The sequence below is a fragment of the Panthera pardus genome, unplaced genomic scaffold (genome assembly GCF_024362965.1).
Source record: "Panthera pardus isolate Hobbes unplaced genomic scaffold, ASM2436296v1 HiC_scaffold_16, whole genome shotgun sequence".
Taxonomy (NCBI): Eukaryota; Metazoa; Chordata; class Mammalia; order Carnivora; family Felidae; genus Panthera; species Panthera pardus.
In genome coordinates, this window is record NW_026526721.1 from 11,934,833 (window position 1) to 11,960,674 (window position 25,842).

General features: G+C 44.2%; 1 long non-coding RNA gene across 1 annotated transcript; it reads left to right on the top strand.

Moving 5' to 3' along the window:
- Positions 1 to 25,124, top strand: LOC109249713 (uncharacterized). The gene is made up of 2 exons (XR_002072725.2): positions 1 to 401; positions 24,673 to 25,124. It is a non-coding gene; the product is annotated as an uncharacterized LOC109249713 (long non-coding RNA).
- Positions 25,125 to 25,842: the final 718 nt, after the last annotated feature.

A 25,842-nucleotide genomic window follows, 5' to 3' on the forward strand; every position in this document is an offset into this window, starting at 1 on the left:
GGATCGGCCACTCGCCTGACGTGCGCGGAGCCAGCTCTTACCACTCCCCCCAGCGTCCTCCCCTCGGGAGCTGCGTGGGGCCCGGGGGCAAGGGATGTGCGCTTTGCTTTCCTGCGGGATCCTCAGGGGTTAGACCGGTGCTTGGCCCTGGGAACAAAGCCTCGCTAGCACCTTTTATTTACTCAGTGAAAGTGGGATGAATGAATGAGTGAACGAATGAAGGAGTGGATGGGTTCTCTCCTGGCTCCCGCACCTGCCGGTTCTCTAAGCCACTCCGATCACAGTGCTCCCATCGATGAAACAGGGATAAAAGTAGCCACCATCGAGCTGCAAAGGCTTGGTGTAGTTCCAGGTTGGAGCAGGCCTTTGCCGATATTGTCAATGCGCTTCCCTCCTCATCGGTGAGTCCTCCCCTCTGCGTTCCTGTTTCCCCAGTCCCCCACGGATCAAAGTGTTCAGGGTAGGAGAGGAAAGATAGTCCCCCGTTATTTTGCGTATCTGTGGTTTATATTGGCAATTTTCAAAATAGAATATAAGGTAACTTTCAGGAAAATGTATGTATGCTTGGAACATTAAAGCTACTCATATGGAAATGTTGAAAATCCCCTCAAAGGGTTAGGAAAAGAAATACACGAACCCCTTAAGTTCTCATCGAGCATCCAATCTGACTTTCGGCTTTCTGGACTCTGTTTCAGGAAAGGGGGAGGAGGACGTTTCATAGTTTTTGTAGCTGAAAAAGGGGACATTTGCACCCGTCCAGTCAACTAATGTTTGCTGACCCTCCTCCCTACAATAGGCACCGAGGTGGTCATGAGAGAATGTCAGTCTGCTTCATGTGTGACCTTCAGTCTTCAAGAGGAGAATTGTCACCAGCCCCATAAGACCTGAAGGGAACTCGTCACCGGGTCAGGGTCCCCACAGAAGACATTCAACATTGGAAATATGTTCAGCAGCAGTTTTAGAGAAGCTTCAGAAATAGTCCCTGACAGTGGGGGAAAGACAATACAGAACTCCATCCTTTTATAAAAACATAGTTATGAATATAAATATGCCCACAAATAGAAACATGACGAATAGAAATATATACAAATGTTAACAATGATTAATTATAGACTGGGCGGCTCAAGGTGATTTTTAGGTTCTTCTTTTCACTTTCCAAATGTGTAATTCCCAAATATTTTTACTTATATAATCAGAAAAAAGATTTTATTAAACATTTTTTTTTATTTTTTTTTTTTAATTTTTTTTTTTTAATTTTCTTTTTCCAACGTTTTTTATTTATTTTTGGGACAGAGAGAGACAGAGCATGAACGGGGGAGGGGCAGAGAGAGAGGGAGACACAGAGTCGGAAACAGGCTCCAGGCTCCGAGCCATCAGCCCAGAGCCTGACGCGGGGCTCGAACTCACGGACCGCGAGATCGTGACCTGGCTGAAGTCGGACGCTTAACCGACTGCGCCACCCAGGCGCCCCTTAAACATTTTTTTAATGTTCATTTTATTACTTTTGAGAGAGAGAGACACACACACAGCATGAGTGGGGGAGGGGCAGAGAGAGAGGGAGACACAATCTGAAGCAGACTCCAGGCCCTGAGCTGTCAGCACAGAGCCCGACGTGGGGCTCGAACCCACAAACTGTGAGATCATGACCTGAGCCGAGGTTGGACCCTTAACCGGCTGAGCCACCTAGGTGTCCCATGGAAAGAGATTTTAAAAAACAAACACGGTCCGTTCCAAGATGTAAAGTGCTTAGAAATTGTCACTCCACATCTCACAAGAGAAAAGCTGAGCCAACTGGAAATCTCTTCAATCCAGCAGTGAATCTCTTCTTTGATCACAGCACAAACTGCAGCCAGCAACCCGGAGAGGCAGACCAATGTAGAGAGAGAATCGGTGTGCAGGGAGCAGGGGTCTTGGAAACCGTAGGAAAAGTTAAACTGCACTTGACTCCTGCTGTTCCAAGGTTGTATCCTGTACAGTAAGCCAGCAATGGTAAGTAAAGCACTTTGGTGAGTTTTGTGAGTCGGTTTAGCGAATTTTCAAACCTGGCAGGGTGGTCATGGGAACCCCTGACTCTGTAGTCAAGTCGGAGAGAAGGGTGGGTGGGCCGGGAACCCAAAACTTGTGACTGGTATCTGAAGTGAGGGCAGTCTTAGAGGACTGAGCCTTACACCTGCCAAGTCTGATGTGAGTTCTGGGTACTTAGTGTCAGCGTTGAATTGAATTCTAGGACACCAGCTGGCATTCGAGTTGGTTGGTGTTGGGAGGAAAAATACAACAACAACAACAACAAAAAAAAACAGATGAGTAATGTAAGTAGAGAGATGAAAATTCTAAGAAAGAGTCAAAAGGAAATGCCAGAAATTTAAACAAAACAAAACACTGTAACGGAAGTGAAGAACACTTTTCGCAGACTTATCAGTAGACTGGACATAGCCAAGGAAAGAATCAGTGAGTGTGAAGATATGTGGATAGAAACTTCCCAAACTAGGGGCACCTGGATGGCTTAGTTGGTTAAGCATCCAGCTCTTGACTGGGGCTCAGGTCATGATCTCATGGTTCGTGAATCTGAACCCCGCATAAAGCTCTGTGCTGGCAGCATGGAGCCGGCTTGGGATTTTCTCTGTCTCCTTCTCTCTGCACCTCCCCCTGCTCATGCACATACTCGCTCTTGCTCTCTCAAAATAGATAAATAAACAAAACTTAAAAATTAGAAACTTCCCAAACTAAAAAGTAAAAATCAATCAATCAATAAAAAAGGAACAGAGTGTCCAAGAACTGGGGAACAATTACGAAAGGTATCACATTCGTAGTAGGAAAGGAATATCAGAAAGAGAAGAATGAGAGAGAACGGAGTAGAAGTGTTTGAAACGATAATGGCTGAGAATTTTCTAAAATTAGTGACAGACACCAAATCATAGACTCAGGAAGCTCAGACAATACTAAGAATAAATACCGAAAAATCTACATGCTGGCATTTCGTATTCAAACTATAGGAAACCAAAGACAAAAAGAAAACCTTGAAAGAATCCAGAGGAATGAAACATCTTACCTTACAGAGGAGCAAGGATAAGAATTTCATGTTATTTTTCTTCAGAAACCGCAAGCAAGAAGAGTGATGTAAAGTAAAAAAACACCCCAGTAACCTGAAATTCTATATCCAGAAAAATCATCCTTCAAACAATGGAGAAATAAAGACTTTCTCAGGCAAACAAAAATGGAAGGTTTTGTTGCCAGTATACCTGCCTTGCAAGGAATGTTAAAATAAGTTCTTCAGAAAGAAAAAAATAATAATATAGGTTGGACACTCTTCCTGTATAAAAATGGAAAGACTGCTAGAGAAGGAATAAATAAAAGTAAAATAAAATCTTTTATTTTTCTCATTCTAAATTGATCTAATAGATTATTATTTAAAATAATAACCATAGCATTGAATTGGGTGATTAGAGCTTATGGATAAATGAAATGTGTAATAATAAAGTTTACGAGGCATGGGGAGGAGGAATTGGAAACATATTGTGGGTCGGTACCTGCACTACTCATGAAATGGTGTGGTGTTCTCTTAAAGTGGATTTAGATTAGTTGTAAATGTATATTGAAAACTCTAGGGCGATCACTGATGATTACACTTCTTTTTAATAGATATACTAATGAAGGAAAGAAAAGGCAATCATATAAGAGGCTCAGTTAAAACTAGAGAAGGCAGAAAAGAGTAAAAGATTAAAGGGGCTCCTGGGTGGCTCAGTCAGTTAAGCATCCAGCTCTTGGTTTCTGCCCAGGTCATGATCTCACGGTTTCATGGATTTGAGACCTATGTCGGGCTTTGCAGTGGCAGCAAGGAGCCTGCTTGGGATTCTCTCTCTCTGTCTCTCTCTCTCTCTGCCCCTCCTGCTCACGCTGTCTCTGTCTCTCTCAAAAATAAGGAAATAAACTTAAATTTTAAAAAAAGAATAGAAGATTAAAAAAGAAACAAAGAACAAGTATAAATAGAGTAGAAAGCAGCTACCAATATGGTAGACCTTAACCCAACTATGTGAATAATAACCTTAAATGTGAATGGTCTAAATATGCCAATTAAAAGACAGAGACCGAGTGTGTAAAAAAGTAAGACCCAACGACACGTTATCTGCGAGAACTCTACTTTAAATATAAGGCACAGATGGATTAAATGCAAAGGGATGGAGAAATCTATGGCATGCCAACATGAATCAAAGGAAAGCTGGAGTAACTGTGTCAGTTTCAGAGTAGCAGATTTCTGAACAAAGAAAATTATCAGGGATAAACAGGACACTATATGATGATAAAGGGATCAATTCTCCAGGAAAGCATAACAATCCTTAAGGTGTGGGTGCCTAACAAAGTGTCAACAAAATGTCAAAATATGTGAGGCAAAATTTGATAGAATTGCAATGAGAAATAGACAAATCCATGAGTAGAGAGGCTTCATGACCCCCTTATCAGTGATCGACAGGCCCAGTAGTCAGAGAATCAGTAAGCATATAGTTGAGCTGACCAACATCACCAATCAACTGGCTCTGATTGACATTTGTAGAGTATTTCATCCAACAACAGCAAATTGTACGTTATTCTTCATCTCGCTTGGAACATTTGCCAAAATAGACTATATTCAGGACTGTAAAACACACCGTAACAAATCTGAAAAAAATAGAAATCACACGAAGTGTGCTGTCAGTTCACAATGGAATTAAACTCAAAATCACTAATAGAAAGATAGCTAGATAACCTTCAGATATTTGGAGGTTAAACAACACATTTCTAAATAACAAATGGGCCAAAGAAAAAGTCTTAGAAGAAATGAGAAAACATTTGGGCCAAAGAAGAAGGCTTAGAAGAAATGAGAAAACGTTTGGACTAAATGAAAGTGAAAATACAACTTATTGAAATTTGTGGGAAGCAGTGCAAAGAAGAAAGATATCAAATCAATAAGCTTCCACCTAAGGAAACTAGCGAAAGAAGATCAATATAAGCAAGTAGAGGAAAAGAATGAATAAATATGAGGACAGAAATAATCAATGAGATTGAAAACAGGAAATGAATAGAGACAATCAACACAACTAAAGCTGGTTCTTTGAAGAGATAAATAAAACTGATAAACTTCTAGCCAGGCTAACCAAACAACAACAACAACAACAACAACAACAAAGGATAAGACACTAATGACTACAATTAGAAATGAGAGAGGGACCAATCACTACTAATCCCATGGATATTAAAAGGATAATAAAGCACTATTCTGAATAATTTTCTATGCCCATAAATCTGATAACTTAGATGTCTTAGACCAATTTTTTGAAAGACACAATCTATCAAAAGTCACACAAAGAGAAATAGATAATTGAAATCATTCTATATCTGTTAAAGAAATTGAATCAATAGTTGGTAATCTTCCAAAAAGAAAGCCCCAGGCCCAGATGGTTTCACTGTGCATTCTACCAAATATTTAAGGAAGAAATGATGACAATTTCTTGCAAACTCTTCCAGATAAGTGAAGTAGAAGGAACACTTCCTAGCTCATTCTGTGAGGCCAGCATGACCCTAATACCCAAACTAGATAAAGACAATACAAGAAAATAAAACCACAGATCAATAGCTCACGTGAATACAGAAGTAAGAATTCTCAACAAAATATTAACAAATCAAATCCAACTATGATTAAAAGAATTATAGACCATGTCCAAATGAGATTTATTCCAGTTATGTAAAGCTTGTACAATCTTCAAAAATCCACGTATCTAAAATGAATATACGCTATCATATCAACAGGCGAAAGAAGAACAATCACATGATTATATCAATAGATGCAGAAAAAGCATTTAATAAAATCCAAAATTCATTCCTGACAAAAACTCTTAACACACTAGGAATAAAAGGAAACTTCCTTAACTTGATAAAGAACATCTACCAACAAACCTACAGCTAACATTATAAAAACTGTATTCTCCCACCATCGGGCACGAGGCAAGGATGACTTCTCCCTCCCGCCTATTCAACACTGTGCCAGAAGTCCTACAAATAAGGAGGAGAAGGGTTGCAGATTGGGAAGGGAGAAATAAAATGGTGTCTGTTTGCAGATGGCATAATTATGTAGAAGATCCCAAAGAACTCACCAAAAAATCCCAAACAAACAGACAAAAAACCCTCCTGAGAGTCATAAGTGATTATAACAAGGTTGCAGGATACTAGGTTAATATACAAAGGTCAACTGCTTCCTATACACAACAATGAGCAATTGGAATTTCAAATTAAAAGCACAGTACCATTGGGGCGTGTGGGTGGCTCAGTCGGTTAATCGTCCCTCAGGTCATGATCTTGTGGTTCATGAGTTCAGGCTCTGTGCTGACAGCTCAGAGCCTGGAGCCTGCTGTGGATTCTGTGTCTCCCTCTCTCTCTGCCCCTCCCCTGCTCGCGCTCTGTCTGTCTCTGCCTCTCAAAAATAAAGAAACATAAAAAAAAATTGAAAAAACACGTATTAAAAAAAAGCGCAGTACCATTTACATTGTCACCCCCAAAGTAAAATATTTTTCTAAGTGTAACAAAACATGCAGAAGATGTATATAAGGAAAACTACAAAATTGTGAAGCCAGAAAGTAAAAAAATATATAAATAAATAAAGAGATTTCTATATTCATGGATAGGAAGAATCAATATTGTTAAAATGTTAGTTCTTCCCAATTGGATTTGCATTCAATCAAATCACAGCAGATTGTTTTGTGGACATCAAGAAAATGATTCTCAAGTTTATGTGCAAAGGCAAAAGGCCCAGATAGCCAACACATGGCTGAAGAAGACAGTCAGAAGACTGAAGCTAGCTGGCTTCGAGACTTACCATAAACTACAATAATCGAGACAGTGTGATTTTGGTGAAAGAACAGACAACTAGATCAATGAAACAGAACAAAGAGTCCAGAGAAAGACCCACACAAATACAGTCGCCTGATCTTTGCCAAAGCTGCAGAGACAGTTCAATGGAGAAAGATAGTCTTTCCAACAGATGGTACTAGAACAGCTGAATACACACACACACACACACACACACACGCACACGCACACGCACACGCACACACAGAAAGAAAAGAAAGGAAAAGAAAGAAAAAAAGAAGGAAAAGAAAAAAGAAGCTAAAAACAGACCTCGCACTTTTCACAAAAATTAACTCAAAGTAGATCATAGGCCTACATATGTGATGTGCAAAACTCTAAAACTTTTATAAGATAACATAGGAGAAAATTAGATGACCCTAGGTTTGCCAATGAATTTTAAATACAACACCAAAGATACAATCTACAAAAGAAAAAATTGATAAGTTGGACTTCATTCAAATTAAACACTTCTGGGGCGCGTGGGTGGCTCAGTCGGTTAAGCGTCCGACTTTGGCTCAGGTCATGATCTCACAGTTCCTGAGTTTGAGCCCCACATCGGGCTCTGTGCTGACAGCTCAGAGCCTGGAGCCTGCTTCCGATTCTGTGTTCCCTCTCTCTCTGTCACTCCCCTGCTCATGCTCTGTATCTCTCTCTCCCTCTCAAAAATAAATAAACATTTAAAAAAAATTAAAAACTTCTGCTCTGCAAAAGGCACTGTTAAGATCATGAAAAGACCAGGTACAGGCTGGGAGTAAATATTTGCAAAACTTATCTAATAAAGGATTTGTATCCAAATGTACAAAGAACTCTTAAAACGTGACAAGAGAACAACCAAATTACGAAGGAGGCAAAGATCTGAACCCACACCTCATAAAAAAAGATAGGTAGATGACAAGGAAGCATATAAAGTTCTCAAAATCATTTGTTAGCAACGAATGGCAAATTACAACAACAATGAGGTACCACTGTATACCTATTAGAATGGCTAAAATCCCAAACACTGGCAACCCGAAATCCTGGAGCAGTAGAAGGAGTCATTCCTTGTAGGTGGAAGTACAACACAGTAGAATCACTTTGGAAGACAGTTGGGCAGTTCTTACAAAGCTAAACATACTCTTACGTCATATGACCCAGCAAACGTGAACTTACTACAATGAGTTGAAATCTTGTAGTCACGCAAAAATCGACGAGCGCTTTATTCTGGAAGCCACCAAGATTTCCTTCCACAAGTTAACGTATTAACAAATGGTGGCCACATCCGTACAATGGGATAGTATTCAGTAATAAAAAGAAATAAGCTATCTAGACAAAAAGTCATGGCGGGATCTAAATTTACAAACCTGTCAGTCTGAAAAAGCTACATGCTGTATGATTCCAATGACCTGACATTCTGGAAAAGGCAAGACTATAGACACAGTAGAAAGATCAGTGGTTTCCAGTGTTTTGGTATGAAGAGGGTAGGGAAGAAAAAGTGGACCACAGGGGACTTGGGGGCGCTGTAACTATCCTACGTGATACTATAGTGGTGGCTACATGACATTATACATTTGTCAAAACCCGTAGAATTGGGTAACACAAAGAGTGAATCCCAATGTAAACTTTACACTTTAATAATATTGTATCACTATTGGCTCATCAATTGTAACATGTATCACACCAATACAAGATGTTAACAATAAGGGAAACTGTATGGAGGAGAAGGGTTATATGGGAAATCTCTGTACTATATGCTGGATTTTTCTGTAAAGAAAGTCTACGACATTCTTAAAAATGCACCTTTGTTTATTCACTCAGAAATATATATTGGGCACCCACCCGTGTTAACTATTGTTGTGTGTTTTGGAGGTAGCACAGTGTATTACACAGGCCAAGTTCTGCTCTCCGGTGGGGCTTATATAACTAGTGGGTGGAGGGGGGCTGGGGGTGCAGACACAGACCATAAGCAAACAAGATACTTTCAGAGTGATGTGAGGAGAAAGCAACGGATGGTAAGCCGGAGGGGGCCTGGGAGAGCTACGTGGGACAAGCTGGTCTGGGAGGGCCTCCCTCAGCTGAGAACATCTGGGCTGAGACGTGAACAATGGGAAGTCTGAGGCTAAGAGTTCCTAGAGGGCCAGGCTGGAAGAAGAGCTAAGCCCAAAAGCCCCCGGGGCAGGAACCAGCCAAAGAAGGAAAGGGAAGAGCAAGTCTAGTGTGGAATCACGGATGACCGTATCGAGGGCTGGAGCAACGCGCTGGCTACTGGACTCGTGCATTGACATGGGAAAGGCTGAGAGAAAAATGGTGTAAGGGTAGAGGATGGAAATCTAACATTCTGCCTTGTAGTGTTAAGTTTGACAGGCCCCCTGATGCTAAGGCAGGTAGAGTCCTGAAGTTGCTAGGTGGGACAGAGCAAGACAGGGACCATGCTGGTGAGTGATGGGGGAGCCGTGGAAACCCATCGAGGGGAGAAAGGGGGCATCCGTGAGGACAATCTTTCGTGGAGGGTCAGAGCATGCCGGAGAGTGAGGGTTGCACCCACACGGGGGTAGGGGGCAGTGTGAGGTACAAAAGGGGTGAGGAAGGAATTCTCCTGGGGACAGCCCAGGTGGGTTGAGGAGGGCATTCATGCTGAGAAAGGGGGGGGGGCAGGGGAGATTGGAGATTGGTTACATACTACAGGGGGGATCAGTCATACTATCAATCTATCAAGGCTAATGGGAGCTAAGGTTCTGTTGGAGAAACAGGTAGTGAGAGGAAGAGACTAGAATCAACTCTGCGGTGTTGGATTGGAATTGGAGGTGTTGACGTGAACTCATGGTTTTCTCTAGATGGATGGGTAGACCCATAGAAAGATAGATATCGACATAAAATGTAAATAGGTATAGTAATATAATAGACACAATAGAATATATAAAAGATAATATGCACAATATAGAATGTGCACATGTGAATGTAAATATTTATAAGTAATATAAGTATGCGTGAGGCTATATATTTTTGTATATAATGGAAATATATAGAGGCGCCTGGGTGGCCCAGTCGGTTAAGTGTCCAACTTCAGCTCAGGTCATGATCTCACGGTTCATGAGTTCGAGCCCCGCGTCGGGCTCTGTGCTGACAGCTCGGGGCTGGAGCCTGTTTTGGATTCTGTGTTTCCCTCTCTCTCTGCCCCTCCCCTGCCCATTCTCTCTCTCTCTCTCTCTCTCTCTCTCTCTCTCTCTCTCTCTCTCTCAAAAATAAATATTAAAAATAAATATATATAATTATAGAATGAATATATCTATATCTATATCTATCTATCTATCTATCTATCTATCTATCTATCTATCTATCTAACTCTGCCCTCTGAGATATGAATGCATACATGTATGTGTGTATTTCCCCCCCTAGCTCTGCCCTCTGAGGGGCTTGGTGACATTCCAATAGTGATAGGCATACCTAGTTCCTAGATCTTTGATTCGAAATATAATTACCCAGTAAAAGAAACTGGTTCCTTGGAGATTCCAGGGTAGGGGCAGGGGAAGCACAAGGCAGATCTGGAACACCTTATGCAGGAAAGCAAGGAAGCTCTCAAAGAATGATAGGGGCATGTCGAAGGGACTGGCCCAAACAAGGACAATGGGGGTATCAAAATAAATAATGCCAGTAATGGATTATAACCCACTTAATAAAAAGGGACATCATGAGTCCACACTGGTGTTTTCCTTGTTTTATATTGAGTAAGTTGAAAGTTTGATGAAGACTAGGATGTTTACCTCCTTTCAAAGCATGTCCCCACAAAACATACTTATTAATTACAAAGGTGAAAAGAGTAACTTTACGGTGGCCTATGTTGTCAGAGTTCATTTTAAATCGGATGATGTAATTGAACACCGTCAATGTTGGGACAACGCTGCATAAATTGCATATGGCTCAGCAGGGAGCAATGTCTTCTTCAGATAGCAGACCACATCTGCGATGCTCCTGCCAAAGGTGTATAACCAAATATAATGATATTCTAGAAGATAATTGGCCAGTAGTCTTCTAAAGTCATGAAGGTCAAGGTCATGAAGGTCAAAGTCGAAGGAAAACTTCAAGACTAAAGGAGATTAAAGAGACATGACAACTAAAAGCAATTTGTAACTGAACTGGGTCCTTTTCAGAGGACTTGACTGGGGACCCCTGAAGGAGGTCCAGGGATTAGATGGTATTAACTCATTAAAATTAATTTCCTTATCATGAATGTTGTATTATAGTCATGTGGAAGACTGTCCTTGCTCCTAGGAAGTAAACATGAAAGTATTTAGGGGTGATGGGCCACAGGAAATGACTCAGAAAAAAAGCTCTTTGTCCCATAGTTCAACTTTTCTGTACCTTTGTGACTGTTTAAAAGTAAAAATGTATTGAAGACGTACAAAGAAGGTAGTGAGGTATACAGTTTTTGGCGTTGGCGTAAAGGTATAGTCTGGAATTCTAAATTTGCACATCGTCAGCATAGAGCTGGAGCATTAAGTCATCAGACGCGTCGGGTCACCTAGAGAACAGATGGGGAAGAGGGCTGAGGACTGGCCCTGAGTCTCGCCAATGTCTAGACATCCAGGAGAGAAGCGAGGCAAGGGAACTGCCATGCATGGTCAGTTGGATGGTAGGAAACCAAGAGATTGGATGTCATGGAAGTGAAGGGAAGAGACTTTCTCAATCAACTCTGTTGACTGTGGCTGATAGATTGAACCCGATGAAGGAGTGACCATTGGGCTTTGCAACTCAGAGGCTGCCAGGAACCTCTTGCCAAGAGCTGTCTCAGTGGAGTCCAGTTAGAGAGTGTGGCAGGCTGAAGAATGGTACCCCCCTCAACCCAAAGACACCCATCCCCTGAACTCCAGAATTTCTGACTATGTTACCTTAGATAGTAAAATGGACTTTGCAGATGTGATTAAGGATCTTGAGATGGACAGATTATCCTGGATTATTTTCATGAGCCCAAGGTAATCACAAGATCCACATAAGAGAGAGGCAGGCGGGTCAGAATCAGAAGAGAAAGATCGAAGTACAGAGGGAGGGGCCATGTCCTTGAAGACAGAGGATACGGCATGCAGGTGGCCTTCAGAAGCTAGAAGAGGCAAGGACACGGATTTCTTGCTGCAGTCCAGAAGGAAGGGAGCTCTGTCCTTGATTTTAGGCCTTTTGACCTCCCAAACTGTAAACTAATACATTTATGTTATCTTAAGCCACTAAGATTGTGATACTTCCTTTTCCCAGCAACCGGAAACTGAGAGAGAGGAATATATATCTAGAAAGAGAGATAGGGTTGGGAACAAACATGGAAGGTGAGAAAGCAGCTTTGGAAAAGTTCTGGTGGGAAGTGAGCAGAGAAATGAGGTGGGAGCCAGGATGGCCCCTGGAGACACAGGTGAATAGTTTTATTTTTACTCTTTAAAATAAATGATTTATTTTTTTAGAGCAGCTGCAGATTCACAGAACAGTTGAGTGGAAAGCGGAGCGTCCCCATATCACTCCTTCCCCGAGTTTCCCCTGTTAACTTCTTGCACTAGTGTGGGACATCTGTTACAATGGAGCTATACTGATACATGATTATCAACGTAAGTCCACCCTTTACATTAAGGTTCACTCTTGGTGTTATACATTCCCTGAGTTTTGACAAAAGAATAAAGCCCTGCATCCACCATTGCGGCATCTAGCTTGTGTCCTGTGCCCCACTTGTCATTCTCTTTTTCTCCTCTCTAACCCTGGCAACTATTAATCTTTTTACTGCCTCCATAGTTTTGCTTTATCCGTCATGACATATAGTTGGAATCATACAGCACATAGCCCTTGATAGCTCCTTTCTTTTCAGTGCCGAATAATATTCCATTGTAAACGTGTACCACAGTTTGTTCATCCACTCACCTATCGAAGGACTTCTTAGTTGCTTCCAAGTTTGGGCAGTTATGAATAAAGCCTCTGTAGACATCCGTGTGCAGGTTTTTGTGTGAGCAACTCATCTGGGTTTGTATCAAGGAGCGCAGTCGTTGGATCGTATTTTAAGAGTATGTTTCGTTTTGTAAGAAACTGCCAAGCTGCCTTCCAAGGTGGGCGTACCATTTTGCATTGCCACCAGCGGTGAATGAATGCCCCCTGCCCTTGTCAGCTTTTGGTGGTGTCAGCGTTTTGAATTTTTGTCACTCCAGTTGGTGCGTGGTGGTATCTCACCGTTCTTTGAAGGGGTGGGTGTTGTTTATTTTTTGTTAAAGTTTTTATTTAAATTCCAGTTAGCTAGCATCCAGTGTAATGTTAGTTTCAGGCATACAATGCAGTGGTCCAACAGGTCCATACAGCACCCGGTGCTCACCATAACAAGTGCCCTCCTTGATCCCCATCACCTGTCCCCTGTTTCACCCATCCCTTCACTCCCTGTCTCTCCGGTAAAAGGGTGGGAGATTACCAGGCATGTTCACAGTCTGTTGAGGATGATCTTATAGAGTGACAAGTTGATAATGGGGAAACAAGGAGATAAAGGCAAGAGCGAAGTTGTTCAGATGGGAGGGGGATCCCAAACACTGAAGGGGCTGGTTTTGGGTAGAGGCAGGGACCTTTTGTCCTTTGCAACAGGACAAAGGAAGGCAGAAAGAGTGGGTAGATTTGAAAACGGAAGGGAAGGATGTATCTGGCAGCTTCGGCACTTTGCAGGAAGCTGTATGGCAACATTTCTGCTAATGAGCTGAACAGAAAAGGTCTTGAAGGAGGTCTGTGGAGAAGGAACATTCTAGTCGTGAAATACCCTGGTAGATCAAAGTCTTCATGATGGAAGGTGACCCAGTGAAGGCATTTCTCTGGGCTGGAGAGAGTACAAGTGGGTTTGATCCTTCTTTTCATAAATGCAGAATCCCATGCCTTTCAACTCTTCTCGGGATCAATGGAAAGGAAACCGAATCAGGAGCCTGCAGGACAGGATCTGGCCTCAACTCTGGCATGAACAGTTTCATTAGTCAAGTTTACTTCTGGGGTGAAATGTTCAGCTCTAGCTTCCTCTTGGCAGTTCGTGGCTGAGGTTGTAGATGGCTGTGCCCATTATAAGCCATGAGCTCTTCCTCAAACTTGCATGTGTGAGGACAGTGTGGGCCAATTCCCCTGTCCCCATCCCCCCCGAGTCTCAAACTGAGAAACCATAGTTCAACCGCACCGAGTTTTTTTCTCTCTGTAGCTGCCTTCTGTGGCCCAGGCAGGTGGAAGGAAATGGGCCATGGAGGGGCTGCTTCTTCCGGCTCAGCTGCAAAATGTCTCTGATAATAGTTCCGGGTGTTCCAGCCTTGGCATTTGGGCCATTTTCTGGCCCTGGGTGACAAAGAGGCCCCACCTCCATCACACCCAACCTCAACTCAGAGACTAAGCCATATGCACATGACCTCTGATTCTCAGAATTAGTCATTTCCTTCCTCTTCAACTCTCTTTTTAGGCTAACATCATTCTCTAGGACTTGGCTCTGTTCATGCCCTCACCCTACTAGGGTCTTTATGAGTAAGGTGTCAGGGTCCTGGGGCTGCTGCAGTGCTCTGGAGCCCAGATCATCCTCCAAGATTTCTTGAGAAATGGGTGTCACCGGGGCTTGAAGGGAAAGGAAAAAGGAAGTAATGGGATTTGAGACAGCATTCTTATCCAGAACATGCCAGCGGACCAAGTGATTGCTAAAGTCTCTTGAGCCAATACGATGGCAATGAGTTAATTTTACCTATGTGTTATTGAATCTCAGCTAGTGAGTCACTATGGAAATGTGGATTCATTTTTTAAAATCCCTAAACCTCACTGTTTTCTCATGTACCTTGATTCTCTCAATGTTGCTGTCAGCGCAGACCCCGACGCAGGATTGTGTCTCACGAATGGTGAGATCACGACCGGAGCTGAAATCAAGAGTCAGACGCTTAAGTGACTGAGCCTCCCAGGCGCCCCAGAGCTGATGGATTTCTGGAAGACCCTAGGATTTTCTAGAGGAGTGGCTCAGGAAGGCAGGCAGCTTGTGTGAGGCTGGCAAGAGCCTATCAAACTGCCTTGACTGGATCCTAGGTCCTGGCATAAGTGCTGGGGAATGATAGTGTTTTTGGGTATGACAACGCTCCAACTCCCCTGATCTCACCAGAGAGGATTTAGTCAATGTCCCCCAGAGTGAAAGCTGTAAGGAACTCTAAGGTGAATACTAAGGAGCCCTCATGAATGACATTAATGACCTTATAAGAAGAGAAAGAGTCTCCCCGGGAGCTGATTGGCCAACACATTGATCTTGGACTTCAAGCCTCCACAGCCATGAGAAATAAACATCTGTTGTCTCAGCCACCCAGTCTAGGGTATTTTGTTATAGCAGCCCAAGCAGACTGAGACGGTATGGTTTTAATGCAATTGACTTTTCTAGAATTGTCACTGTTGTGTAAATTAGATTGCACGGTTTCCTTCCAAACGTAACCACCAGTTCTTCATTCTAGAAAAATTGCACACCAGTAACACCGCTCCTGGTATCTGAGCCAACAACAGATCATTCCTATATCAGACTGGGCGGCAACTGTGGTGCTCATGGTGAGTCTAGAGCAGGAAATGATCACAGGCCAGTTTAAGATCAGCAGATTCACTTTCACTGTGACCAGCGAAGGTGAGACGGCAAGGGCAGAGGGCGGGGCCGAGCCTCTTGTCGTAGCTCAGATGTGATGGGGCCCTGGACCAGGACGTCTATGGGTCAGAAGCGTGTGGGGATGTTAGACAGTGGTACCATTTTCCAAGATGGTACGTGTGATGGGTAATTTCCTGAGTCACCTTGGCTAGGCCATTGGACCTGGGTTTTGGCAAAATGCCAGTCTAGGTGTTTTTGTGAAGGTATTTGTTAGACGCGATCAGCATTGACATGAGCAGACTGTGAGTAAAGCTGATCACCCTTCTTGTGGGTGGGCCTCATCCAGTCATTTGAAGGTCGTACGAAAAGAGAGTGAGGTCCCTTGAGGAAAGAGAACTTGTGCCTCCAGACCGCCTTCGGACTTCAGCTGCAACTCTTCCCTAGGCTTCCTGCTTGCCGGCCTCTCCAATCTTGCGAACTAGTTCCTTAAAAGAAATCCGTCTCTCTCTGCGTATCCCATTGGCTCTGTTTCTCTGGACAGCCCTGTGAATAGAGGACACATCAAGGAAGGAGCAGACGTTGGGGGTGGGGGGTGGAGGAAATGGCGAGCCCAGCTTGGGGTACAGAGAGTTCTAGGTACAAGGGTTTGAAGACGTTTCCTGTGGCTAGTTGGTTCTGTGCACCCAGAGTGAAGAAGGTTGAGCGCAAGGGAGGATCTGGAGACCGACAGTGTACAATTGGCAACGGTCCCTTGGCATTTAGGGGACAGTGGAGGAAAACGAACCCGTGGATGAATCGGAAAAGGAGCGGTCAGGGAGGTGACAGCTTCTAAGAAAAAAGGGTTCATGGAGGAAGCGGTTGACAGAGTCAAAGGGTGCCAAAAGGCCGGGAAAATTAAATGCCAGCAGTGGTGGGTGGCTTGGTGGAGGAGGGCAGGTTTTGTGCAATGGAGAGGGCGAAAGTCAGGTGGCCGTGGGTGTCCTGAGGACCGAGACTCAGATTGTAGAGGATGTGTTTGCAACATCTTTCGCTAGTGCTGCTGCTGGAAGGGTTTTGGGGGAAGAGAGGTCTTGCTTCATTTCCTGCCCCACCTCTCCCCCCCCCCCAGGAGAGCCTTGGGTATGTTTAAATGCAGGGGCACAGGAGCCAGCGGCATTGGGGAAGAGAGGAAATAGAAAACAGGCGTAAGAGAGTTCAAGGTCTGAGTGGGTAAGAGTGGTATCTGATCACTGCAGATATTTTCAGACGAGCCTTTTCTAACAAATGGCCATTTCGACTTGCATTTTGGAAGTTTTCCAAGGTGGTGAGGTTGCCCTGAGGAAATCAGTTACTGCCTCTTTGGTGCTATCCGGAATCCAGCTGCCTCCCCAGCCACGGAGGGAATACACACATCCTTTTTTTTTTTTTAATGCTTATTTATTTTTGAGGGGGTGGGGGGGGTAGCCGGGGGAGGGACAGAGGGAGAGGGAGACAGAGGATCCAAAGTGGGCTCTGGGCTGACAGCAGAGAGCCTGATGTGGGGCTTGAACTCAAGAACCGCGAGATCAGGAGCTGAAGTCGAAGGCTTAACAAAATGAGCCACCCAGGCGCCCCTTTAGTGGTTTTTAATTCAGGGTCTTTGGGACTCTAGTTTTTCCTTATAATATTAAATTGCTAAGGAGAATCCCACCAGTTGCTGGTGGCTGTAACTCATCCCATTTGAGCTACATAATACTCATCAGGTGAACAGACCATTGAGGACGGCAGAAGAGTAAGGTGGCCACCTGGGCCCTGGTACACACACCTTATTCAGTCAAACACTAATCTAAGTGCTGCTGTGATGGGAGTTTGCAGATGTGATTCAGGTCCCAAATCAGTGGATCTTAAGAAAGAGAACTTGACCTAATCGCACAAGCCCTTTATCTCTGGGGCCAGAGTCAGAGATTTAAAGTTGCGGTGAAATCTCCCGACTAGCTTTGTAGAGGAAAGCGGTCATGCTGTGGACAGGGCCATGTGACAGGTGGCCTACAGAAGCTAAGAACGCCTGGCCGACAGCTATCAAGAAAGTAGAGCTTCTGACCTCCAACCACTGGCAATCGATTTCGGCCAACGACTAGTGAGCTTGCCAGCAGACCCCAGCCTCAGACGGGCTGGCTGCCTGTCCAGCGGCTTGAGCCGGCCTGGGGAGACCCTGAGCAGGGAACTCAGCTACCACCTGTCCAGACTTCTGACCTACGGAACTTTGGGGTAATAGATCGGTGTTGTGTTAAGCCACTAAATTTGTGGCAATTTGTTACACGGCAGGACAAAACAAACTCACCCATGATCTTTTCTCCTACTTTTCCTTGATGAGCTTTTAGGTTATTTCCAGGTCCACCCCGCCCCCGCCCCCCAGTAATCTCTACCATCAAGGTGGGGCTTGAATTTACAACCCTGAGATCAAGAGTCACATGCCCCACGGACCGAGCCAGCCATGCGCCCGCAGGTTTTTCGGACTGAGAGCAGTCCCGCTACAAACGTTCTTGTATATTTTGCCTGATTTACAGGTACAAGAGCTTCAGGTATGTTTCTAAGAGTGAAATTGTTGAATCGTAGGGTACGTGGCTATTTCGCTTTAGGCGGCCATGCTAAACTTTCCCCCAGTGTTCTCACATCAGTTTATATGCCCACCGGCAAACGTGCAAATATTTCTGTTTATATTAGCTTCTATCTCAGTTGCGTCTGGTCAAGAAGGTCTGGTTTGTGTGATATTCATTCTCTGAAGTTTGTTTAGGGCCTTTTCATGGCTTGGTATATGATCAATTTTTGTAAATGTTTCATATGTGATTGAAAAAACGCATTTTTAAAGCTTTGGATACATAACCCTGTATGTATTTTTAGGTGACATTCAAACCTTTTATATTTTTGCCCGAGTTTTTGTTTGTTTATTTGGCCCATCATTCACTGAGAATGGTGTGTTAAAATCTCCTATCATGAAGGTGGAGTTGAGCAATTTCCCCCTATATGTCTATCAAAAATTTTAAGTTGAAGTATGATTAACATACAGTGTTATATTGGTTTCAGGTGTACAACATAATGATTCAGTAATTCTGTCCATACTCAGTGCTCATCATGATAAATGTGGTCACCATCTATCACTATATGTTATTACAATATTATTGACTATATTCCCTATGCTGTACCTGTTATCTCTGTGACTTATTGATTTTGTAACTGGAAGTTTGTTCCTCTTAATCCCCTCTACCTATTCCACGCACCCCCCCACCTACCTCCCCTCTGGCAACCACCAGTCTGTTTCCTGTGTTTAAGAGTCTGTTTTTTTGTTTGTTCCTTTTTTCTCTGTCTTATCCGGTTTTTTTTGCTTCATATAATATTGAGGAGTTAAAACTTTTATAATTAAAAAAAATTTTTTAGTGTCTTTTATTTATTGTTTGAGAGAGAGAGAGAGACAGAGTATGAGCGGGCGAGGGGCAGAGAGAGAAGGAACACAGAATCAGAAGCAGGCTCCAGGCTCTGAGCTGTCAGCACAGAGCCTGACGTGGGGCTTGAACCCATGAACCACAAGATCATGACCTGAACGGAAGTCAGACGCCCAACCACCTGAGCCACCCAGGTGCCCTAAACCTTTATAATTTTTAGAAATCCTTCTTATCCTTAATAATACTTTCTGATTTATTTCATATTGCATGACTGACCATCCATCTTGCTTTGCTTAAGACAGTCCCAGTTTATTTCTCTTTTCCAGCTGTAATTTTTTTTTAAGTTTATTTATTTATTTTGAGAGAGAGAGAGAGAGAGAGAGAACCAACCAGCAGGGGAGATCAGAGAGCGAAAGAGAGAGAGAGACAGAGAGAGAGAGAGACAGAGAGAATCCCAAGCAGGCTCCATGCTGCCAGCGCAGAGCCTGATGTGGGGCTCGATCCCACCAACCACGAGATCATGACCTGAGCCAAGATCAAGTGAGTCGGAGGCTTGACCGACAGAGCCACACAGGTGCCTCCCTCCTGCTGTCATTCTTAAGAATACCTTTTGTTCTCAAAGATATGTTGCTTTAGACAATAAATTATGTATGGTTATTCTAATCTCATATGATATTAATATTGTTATATACAAACTGTCTTTTGGCTAGCATCTGCCTGGTATGTCTTTTTCCATGCTTTTGCCTTCAATCTTTGTGCGGTCTCGTGTTGCAGGTATTCAGATATTATAAGACAGCGTACATCTTGATTTTGTTCCCACTCGCTCAGCAATCTGTATCTTTCACTTGGTGCATTTTGTTCATTTACGTTTATTGCAGTTATTACTATATTTGGGACATTTCTTCTGTCTTAAGCAGGGCTGGGACTAGTGTGGTGAGGCAAACATGCTTCCCAGGCACAAAATTCAAGGAGGCACTCACTCGGGATCAGACGAGTTCAAGGTCGGCACCTGAGAGTGAGTGCTTCTTTAAATTTTGCACCCTGGGAACCATCCTGTGTCCCAGTTTGGCTCTTCATTTATTAATCATTTTGTCCCACATTTGTGATGTCTTTAAATATTAGAATTTGTTTCCTCCATCAAATAAGACGAATACTTAGCATACTCTCATAGTTCTTGGTGCCCTTCATGGCTCACGTGGCATTTCTGTTGGACAGTTCTGATCTAGACTTCTGGGTAACTATAAATGTGTTTTCTTTCCTGTTCTTAGGCTAAGACAACAACTGACTTTTCTAAGGTATTCAGTCACTTGTATTTCTATGTTTCTTGCAGCAACTTTTTTTGTTTTTGTTTTTGTTTTTTAACATTTATTTATTTTTGAGACAGAGAGAGACAGCATGAACAGGGGAGGGTCGGAGAGAGAGGGAGACACAGAATCCAAAACAGGCTCCAGGCTCCAAGCTGTCGGCACAGAGCCCGACGCGGGGCTGGAACTCACGGACCGCGAGATCATGACCTGAGCCGAAATCAAGAGTTGGACGCTCAACTGACCCAGCCATCCAGGCGCCCTGATAGTTGCATATTTTAAAATGCTTTTATTTATCTATTTATTTATTTATTTAGTACAAATGGGGGAGGGACAGAGGGAGAGGGGGACAGAGAATCCGAAGCCGACTCTGTGCGGACAGCAGAGACCCCGATGTGGGGCTCAAACTCACGAACCGTGAGATCGTGACCTGAGCTGAAGTCGGACGCTTAACCGACTGAGCCACCCATGTTAGCACTTACACATAAATCACCCATGTTTCTTTGCTTTCCTCTAATGGTTTCCTTTTTTTTTTTTTTTTTTTTTGGCCCTTCTTTTAAAGAAGTTCCTCAGGCTGGATTTCCAATTCACCAACTTGTTCTTGAATTGCATCCAGTCTGCTATTTATTTCCATCAACGTGTCTTTACTTCAACTACTTATGTATTTTTATGTCATATGCTCAGTTCCTTTTTTATGTTGTTTTATTATTGTTTCATTTCCCCTTCGTCCTTTCTTTTTTTTAAAGATTTTATTTTTAAATTTTCTTCTTAACGTTAATTTGGTTTTTGAGAGAGAGAGGCAGAGCATGAGCAGGGGAGGGCAGAGAAACACAGAACCTGGAGTAAGGCTCCAGGCTCTGATCTGTCTACACAGAGACTGATGTGGGGCTCGAACTCACGAACTGTGAGATCATGACCTGAGCTGAACTTTAGACGTTTACCCCACTGAGCCACCCAGGCTCCCTAAAGATTTTTTTAAAGTTTATTTCTTATTTTGAGAGAAAGAGTATGAGCAGGGGAGGGACAGAGAGAGAGGGAGAGAGAGAGAGGGAGAGAGAATCCCAAGCAGGCTCCATGCTGTCAGCACAGAGCCCAATGAGAGGCTCAATCTCATGAACTATGAGATCATGACCTGAGCCAAAATCAAGAGTGAGACACTTAACCGACTGGGTCACCCAGGTACCCCTCCCCTATTTCTTAATGATTTATCAGGTCAAGGTTTTAAATATAATTTATTTTTTAAATTTACATCCAAGTTAGTTAGCATCTAGTGCAACAATGATTTCAGGAGCAGATTCCTTAATGCCCCTTACCCATTTATGCCATCCCCCTCCCATAACCCCCTGTTTTTAATATTATTTTTGCTTCCCTTCCCTTGTGTTCATCTGTTCTGTGTCTTAAAGTCCTCATATGAGTGAAGTCATATGATACTTGTCTTTCTCTGAATGACTAATTTCACTTAGCATAATACCCTCCAGTTCCATCCACGGAGTTGCAAATGGCAAGATTTCATTCTTTTTGATTGCCGAGTAATACTCCATTGTATATTTATATACCACATCTTCTTTATCCATTCATCCCTTGATGGACATGTGGGCTCTTTCCATACTTTGGCTATTGTCAATAGGGCTGCTATAAACATGGCGGTGCATGTGTCCCTTCGAAACAGCACACCTGTATCCCTTGGATAAATACCTAGCAGTGCAATTGCTGGGCCGTAGGGTAGTTCTGTCTTTAGTGTTTTGAGGAACCTCCATGCTGTTTTCCAGAGTGGCTGCACCAGCTTGCGTTCCCACCCACAATGCAAAAGAGATCCTCTTTCTCCGCATCCTCGCCAACATCTGTTGTTGCCTGAGTTGCTCACGTGAGCCGTTCTGACAGATGTGAGGTCGTATCTCAGTGTGGTTTTGATTTGTATTTCCCTATCAGGCTAATTTCCACTTCTTGGACTTACAAACATCTCTGCTTCCAATGGACTCTGTAACCTAGTTTTTGTTATTTCCTTGCTTGTTCGTCTTGAAAATGGTTATGCCTCTCTAATGCTTTTTGCTACTTTGACCTGTGAGCTCATTTTCCATGGCGGGGCTGCGGGGCACTGGTGTCTCTCTCAGACCGTGCCTAGGCTACCACTGTCCCAGGGAGATACGGTGGTGGATGCATCGGTCCCTGCAGTCACTCCATACTCAGCCAGACAAACTCCTCAGGTTGGCTCCCCATCCTTTGCCCCAGGGAGAAACTATTCAGGAAGAGTTTTAGATTGTGATTCCTTTGGCATGGAGGTTTGAAAAGGGAGCTGTCAGAGAAGGGAATCAACTGTGTGTGTGTGTGTGTGTGTGTGTGTGTGTGTGTTTCCCTACGTGTTTTTCTTAACTCCTCACAAGCACAGAACTACTGAGATTTTTCTCCCGGGGACAACTGGACCACAGGTCTTAGCATGGGTCTTAGCAGGGTTAGCATGGGTCTAGGGAAGTCACTGTTTGTCCCTGACATTGGTTGGGGAGGAATAAGCACAGAGCCCATGGTTTCTGTTCTGAGTGTTTCCGTAGACCATCTGCCAACTCCTGCCTCTGGCCAAATCCTGACCCCCCCACCGCCCCCATTCCTTTCACAACCATATTCCCCCTAGGGCTTTCTCATAATTTTATCACTTTTCTCCTGGGTTTATCTCCGGGAAAATCGGGAAAATCGGCACTCTTGCTGGGTCAGCATCTGAAATGAGAACTGGAATCCGTGTATTGGCTATGTCCTGAGTGTCCACTCTGCTAGGTACTGTGCTGGGAGCCACAGGACCCTCACCGAAGGAGGCTGGCTCATTCCTCATCCCACAGGGCTGCTTTCAGACCAGAAAAGAAAGACATTCAATAAAGAGCTGCACAACCAAGTAATTCATAACAGTGATGATCAGTTCTGGAAAGGGACAGACTAGGAGCCATGAGAATGTATGGGAGCGCTCATCCTAGGGAAGGCTTCCTGAAAGATGTGACATTCGAACCAACACTAGATAACTAGGGAAATGTTAGCATTAGCCACTGGCGGGGGGGGGGGGGGGGGAGGTTGGTGGGGGAGGAGAAGAGAAGGAGCATTTGTTAAGGTGGGGGTGTCTTAGGATTTTTTTGTTTTTGCTTGTGTGATTAAAATTTAAATGAATTGCTTGTGTAATTATGGAGTAAAGATTTGGTTAACAGAATAAAATGTTCTTTGTTAAAAAACAGCGATTAGAGGGGTGCCTGGGTGGCTCAGTCGGTTAAGCATCTGCCTTCGGCTCAGGTCATGATCTCTCAGTCTGTGAGTTCGAGCCCCGCGTTGGGCTCTGGGCTGACAGCTCAGAGCCTGGAGCCTGCTTTGATTTCTGTGTCTCCCTCTCTCTCTCTGCTCCTTTCCCGCTAACTCTCTCTCTCTCTCTCTCTCTCTCTCTCTCAAAAGTATATAATAAAACATTAAAAAAAACTTTAAGAAAATAGTGATGAGATGGTTTATTTATTTCATGAACAGAAGCAGTAAGTGTATATTTTTTCACCGATAAGTGTCAAAAATGTTTCTTGGCACCAAAACTGTTATTTGAAGTGACAAAAGAGTTATCATAGCAGCCAGTATGTAGGGTGTCATGGACGAGTGGCAGAAGGTGGCTCAAGTAACTCAGCAAGGGTGAGCGATGCTGAAGAGACGTCTTCCTCACCGGCAGTGGTGAGGGCTCGGGGGCCGCATTCTGAGAGCAGCGGGACCCATGGCCAGGTTGAGCCGGGGTGTGGGAGGACTGGAGCTGCTGTTTTAGAAGATGATTCCAGTTGCTAAGGACGAGGACGAGGAAGCACTAAAGGCTGCTGATGCAGCCTCCGCTCCATCAGTGTGACGACCCCAATCTGCCTTCACACATTTCCCACGCCACCTCCCCATGACCGCCTGTTGCCGAGACAGACCATATAGGACAAAAAGGGAAAAGGACCCAGGATGGGACTGCCCATTGAGGTTTCGTAGAGGAAGCGGAGCTGGCAAAGGAAGCTGAGAGGTGGCCAGAGAGACGGAAGAAATGCCAGGACTGTGTGACGTCAGGTGGGAGCCGAGAGAAGGGTGTGCTTTAGGAAGAAGAGGGAAACAGATTGTATTGGACGATGTCAAGATGTCAAGCAGAGAACCAGAGTGTGTCCGTTGCATTTTAGAGCCTGGAGATCGGTGAGGATCTTGGCAACGCTGGGTCAGCGGAGTGTGGGCGAGAAGCGCAAGCCGCTGGGGGGGGGGGGGGGTGGGTGGACCAATGGGGGGGGGTGAAGACAGCAAGGGGGGCTCCGTGCGCCTTCCTACGTGTGTGCACCTACGTATGTCCAGACGTGATGGCTCCACGTTCTGGATTTTTCTAGCATGGCACCCTTGAAAAAAAAAAATGTAATTCTTTCTCACGAAGGTAATTCACAAAAAAAACACACTTATGTAGACTTGAACTTTGTGATTTTCACATAAATCGTGTACATCAGAACAATTAAGTTAAGACCCCTTGTTGTGGTTTTTAGTTGAGAAAATGTTGTTTTTTTCTTTTGTTTTCAAGACACAAATCCAACTCGTGCTGAATAGTCCAGGAGCCCTGCTATTTCTCTGTAAACTCCTGACACACCGAGGACCGAGCTGCGACTTGGTGGGAAATTCCTGAAGCGGGTTCCCACATGTTGGGAGCCGTGACCCGTAGCTGGCAGGAGCATCTGTGTGGAAGAGAAAAGAATGATCGTGGCCTGAGGGCTTCTGAGGTGACTGGTAGGAGGGTGAGTCACTCCAGTACTGGAGGCCCCTTCCTACCCAGGCCCCCGGGATGCAGGAGGAAGGACGGCTGGATTGAACAGCAACGAGGAAAAAAGTTGGCCGAGTGAAGAAACTGCTCAGCTTTCACTGAGTCATGATCTGGCAGAGTCCGACGCATCTGTGGGGGCTGGATCTCTTCTGTATTTCTCGGTCTGGACTTTCTTGAGTTGCTCCATTCTGTAAATTCTGTGTCTGAATCACTGGGCATGATTGATTTCCTTTGCCCTGCATTTACAGCTTTACTTATTTAATGGCCGTTTGGAAGTAAAAGCATGCATGCACACACACACGGCACATGCATGCACACACACACGGACACACAACAAATAAATCAGTACTTAACCTTACCATGTGCTCTGCCTGTTCTATTCTCTATTCTATTCCATTCCATTCTTTCTCTTCTCTTCTCTTCTCTTCTCTTCTCTTCTCTTCTCTTCTCTTCTCTTCTCTCTTCTCTTCTCTCCTCTTCTCTCCTCCTCTCTTCCATTCCTTCTTTCTCTTTAATGCTGTACGAGACTCACCAAAGTGATTTCATGACCCACTAATAGGCTCCAAACTGCAGTTGGGAAAACGCTGATTTGGAGAGAGGCACAGGAAACCCAAGGCCACCGTAAGCAAAAAGGTGATTCAAATCAAAATCTTCTTAGGGTCAGATTAGCCATGCAGCGAGGGGCCCTTTCCTGCCAGCTGTCCCGGCAGGCTGCGAGGCCCTGTGTCTCCTCACACGGGGAGGTGGCTGTGCGTCATGTGTCCGAGCCGCAGCCCAGGCTGTGGCCCCACCTGAGCCGAACACACCCTGCCTCCGGCCCGCTCTGTTTCAAAGCCCCACTTCGGGACTTCCTGTGCCTCCCTCTAAGCCAGTGTCTTCCAAAGGGCAGCTTGGGACTTATTAGTGGGTCATGAAATCACTGTAGTGAGTCAC